Source organism: Dasypus novemcinctus, chromosome 21 (genome assembly GCF_030445035.2).
Source record: "Dasypus novemcinctus isolate mDasNov1 chromosome 21, mDasNov1.1.hap2, whole genome shotgun sequence".
Taxonomy (NCBI): domain Eukaryota; kingdom Metazoa; phylum Chordata; class Mammalia; order Cingulata; family Dasypodidae; genus Dasypus; species Dasypus novemcinctus.
Genome location: NC_080693.1, coordinates 87,323,840 through 87,328,417, shown reverse-complemented (window position 1 = coordinate 87,328,417; position 4,578 = coordinate 87,323,840).

Sequence of the window (4,578 nt, the reverse complement as noted above, 5' to 3'; positions counted from 1 at the left end):
TACTTACAAATGGTTAAGATAGGGAAGCGGACTTGGCCCAGGGGCTAGGGCATCCGTCTACCACGTGGGAGGTCCGTGGTTCAAACCCCGGGCCTCCTTGACCCGTGTGGAGCTGGCCCATGTGCAGTGCTGATGTGCGCAAGGAGTGCCGAGCCACACGGGGGTATCCCCCGTGTAGGGGAGCCCCACGTGCAAGGAGTGCACACTGTAAGGAGAGCTGCACAGCACAAAAAAAAGTGCAGCCTGCCCAGGAATGGCACCACCCACACGGAGAGCTGACACACAAGATGATGCAACAAAAAGAAACACAGATTCCCATGCCACTGACAACAACAGAAGTGGACAAAGAAGACAACACAGCAAATAGACACAGAGAACAGACAACTGGGGTTGGGGGCAAGGAAAGGGAGAGAAAAATAAATAAATAAATCTTTTAAAAATAAAATGGTTAAGATGGAGGGAAAGAGAAGACAAGACCAATGATTATAAGTGATTTTCCCTGGCTCTTGTTGAGTCCAGACTGCTCAGTTGTGGTTGTTGATTCAAGGAGGCAGTGCCTCAATGCCAAATTGAAAGTGATGGAAAATTGCTCTCTATGCATAGACTGCATGGAATTACTTAAGTACATTTGAGAATATTTTCAAAGATAGGGATAAAAAACCAACTTGGTATACACTGAATTGGAATCTGCTAACATGTTAAAACAAATGGTGGTAAAAATATATAAAGGCTTATGTAGGCAAATCCACACAGATGGTGGAAATGTAAGGCATTTAATGCCAACAGCTTTTTTACTGTGTTATTCATCAGCAGTTATTTGTGGGAAATATTTCAATCTCTTATGTGCTAAAGAATGACAGAGTCACATGAACTTTCATTTGCTCTTATGCACACAACCAACATTAACAGATGCATATTTGCAACCAATTTTGAAGTTAGGGGACACTTACTCAGAAGCTCAGTTAAGCAAAGTGGTGGTATCCATTCTTCTCATTATGAGACCTGAATTATGAAACACTGTACTCATTTCTCAATATTACAGTTTGGGTTTTGTCAATAAAAACTTGTGTCACTTAGTTTTAATTTTATGCAGTACATATATTAACAAAATAAAAAGTTAAATTAAAAACTAAGGAAATTTGAATAATCTGCACCATATACTGTTAGAAAGAAAGCTGCACCTGTAAGAGTGTTGCAGCAAAGCCAGGAGTTTTGAATGGCAGAACAACCAAACAGCACTCAGAGAGGTGGACAAACATATTTGTTATGCATAGGCCCAGAGGAGAGTCAATCTCCAAATTCTGAGCCCTACTTTTCAGTTTTCAGAGGTTTATGTAGGATTTTAAGTGGGATAAGCATGACTTTTGCTCATTGGCTAATGCATTGCTAGGCAAACTTTTCCAAGTGGGGTTACAGAAGCAGAAGGCAGGTGCAAGGTCATGCTTCCATGGGTTGATTTACAGAAGCAGGGGGTAGGAGTTGTTTGTTTGATATTCTCTTGCAAGGCCATGCTTTCATGGGCTGATTTACAGAAGCGGGAGCAGGAGTGGCTCATGAGATATTTTCGCAAGGTTATGCTTTTTATTTCTCAACAATTCCCCCCTTCAACGCCCTTATAATTTTTATAGGGCATTACTTGAATGAAATGGAAAAACAACTTAAGGTAGTAAAGCACTTTACAAAACACAAGTATGTTATTAAGATTAGTATCCTTTTAACTACATTCCAGTCTCTGGTAGCTGTAGTTGTTAGTTCAGTCCCAAACAGTAAGTCAAGCAGTCCAGAGAGGAGCAGGAACCACAGGGAACAGGAGTTTATCTAGTCAGGTGATGGTGATTCTCGGTGGTTCCAGGCAATTCAGATTTTCAAGGAACAATCAGGTACAGGGTGAGTCGTCCAGTCATTTTGGTTTTTGTTGTAGTGTGCCCTTTTAACTCTAGTGTGATGAATCCAAGGGACAATACCTAAAACCTTGAGAGCAGTGGGGGTTACAAGGATAACAGTATGTGGGCCCATCCAGGTGGGCTGGAGAGGCTCCTTTTTCCAGTTTTTTCCCAGACTAGGTCTCCAGGCAAGTGTGGGTATTACTGGGTTGTTGGCCTATCTCCTCAAACAGCTGTCCTAGAAGCTCAGATAGCAGACTCCCGCCTAGTCACTTCCCCCTTCCCCCCCCTGCCCCTAGCCTCTCCGCCTGCCCTCTGCCTAGCAACTAATCGCAACCACCTATTGGAAGGCAGTACCCGCCTGCACCAATCCCCGTCAGAGCTTACCTAATACCCACCCCCATCCCTAGTAACTGCTTACGGCAGCCAACCACAAGTCCACCCATGCTTCTGCCAATCCCCTACCGCCACGTCTCCCCCCACCCTCTGCATCTCCTATATAACCCACTGTACTCCCTCAATAAATCGGACTTGCGCACAGACCTGGTCTCCGCAGCATCTTCCTTTCCCCCACCGTGCGTCCTCCACATCTGAGAGCCCCTGAGGCCATCTGCCGCAACCTCAAACCCTGCTAAGTTGCGGCCCTCCTGACCCCTCCAGCCGCCCCCATCAGGAGGAGAAACCCCTGCATCTCTGGCACCCAACGTGGGGCCGGTCCATCGCGACTGACGCCTCACCCCCGTGGGATCCCGCTCCCACCACTCTGCCGCGCTCTCAAGGTAAGGACCCCCGTGTATCGGCCACCAGCAGAAAATGGGCGGGCGTCTATCTTCCCGCCAAGCACCGCAAGTCAGGGCACTTGCCGGCCTCTTAGACACTAATGGCATCAGGGTTTCCCTGCGCCAACTGCAAAAGTACTGGGACCTTCTTCTACCCTTCAATCCGTGGCTGGCCACCTGCCACCTTTGGAGCCCAGAAACTTACACGCGCCTAATTGATTGCGTTACCTCCTCGATGGAGATTGACGGCAGGTCGTTCCTCCCGGGCCTTCTGCCCACGCTCGTGGCCGTCCGCGCTTGTCTTCTCAGTGCACCTGCTCTGAAAGGCGCCTATTACAGTGACGCACGGGGCGATAAACGACCCCTCCATTGCGGCTCTGGAGAGGGGGAGTCGGATCCTGACGACTCCGACACCGAGTCTCTGTCAGATCAGCTTAACGCCAATCTTGAACAGAATCCCCCTAAGGGCTGTGGCCATCAAGATGGCGAACTTCCTCCTTCTTCTCCGCCCAAAAAGGGGAAGTCCCCGCTGGGGCGCCAAGATGGCAAACTTCCTCCTTCTCCGCTTGAAGGGGGGACGCCCCCGCCAGAGGGGCAGGCGGGCAGAAACTCCAGCTCCCTATACCCGCCCCTTCCTGTTGTGGCGCCATCTTGGGGCGACCCAGAGGGTGGGCCGCCACCATCTTATAGGTCACTGGAAGTAGAGCCATCGGCACCATCATGGGTGGGCGCTGACACTTGGACAGACTCTGGGGGCCCACCGCGCCATGCCAGCGGCCCCCCCACTCACCCGCTCATGGTGCCGCCGCCTCTCCCCCGAGAGCAGCTTAGTCCCGCAGGCTGGTGCCAGCCTCCGTGCACTCCGTGCACTCCGCACCTCTATCCGCTGAATGCCAACCCGACAGTGCAGCACCCGCATGACTGGTATCCCTTCACTCCCGATGAAATCAAGAACCTCGGTAGCCCATACGCCCAGCAACTCTTAGAGGAGCTCGGCACGCAGCTGGTCCTCCCGTACGATTGGGTCTCCCTGGGTCGTTCCATTCTAACCCCAGGACAGTTCACTGAATGGAGAGCACATTTCCAGGCAGAGGCAGAAAGGCGTGTCGCCGAGAATGCCAGGGCAGGCATCCAAGACCCTACAGACGCATACACCAGCACCGGACGGTACGCTGACCCCAATCGCTACCAGAATGCCCCGCCTGGTTTTTGGCTTCGGCTCCGGGAAGTTGCCCTCCAAGCCTTCCACAGTGCCGCCACCTCTCAGCCTCAGAAATTCACCCAACTGACACAGGGCAAGGATGAAGAGTTCTCTACCTTCGTCTCAAGAGTCGCTGAAGCCTGCAAGCGCAAGGTCATCGGGGAGCAAGCCCAACTAGCTCTCGCCAGAGAGCTCATCTTAGAAGGAGTGAACAAGGTTTGCAGACAGGTCATCCTTACCATGAGAGACAAGGGGATACATGACTGGGTCTTGGCCTGTCGCAACCTTGATCCACAAGCCACCTCTCTAGCCGAGGCTATAGCTACAGCCATCGCCATCTCTTCTGACTGCTTCAGATGTGGAGAGACAGGTCACTTCGCCCGAGAATGCCCTCACGCTCGGCCCACCGTGCCGCCCCATGTGGCCACTGTTCCAGCTATTCCGCCTCACCGCCGAGGACCACCTACCCCGTGCCCCAGGTGCGGGAAAGGGTACCATTGGGCACGTGACTGCTGCTCAACCAATGCCAACCAGCCGCCTTTAAACACCTCCCGGGGCAGGCCTCAGCCCCGCACCCAAGAGGCTAAAATGCCACACCCGCCTCAACCGTGATGTGGACTGTTCCCATTAGAGGGACAAAGCCCCTCATGGAGCTTAAAGTAGAAGGCCAATGGCTAGAAGGTCTACTCGACTCCGGAGCAGAAATCTCCTGCAT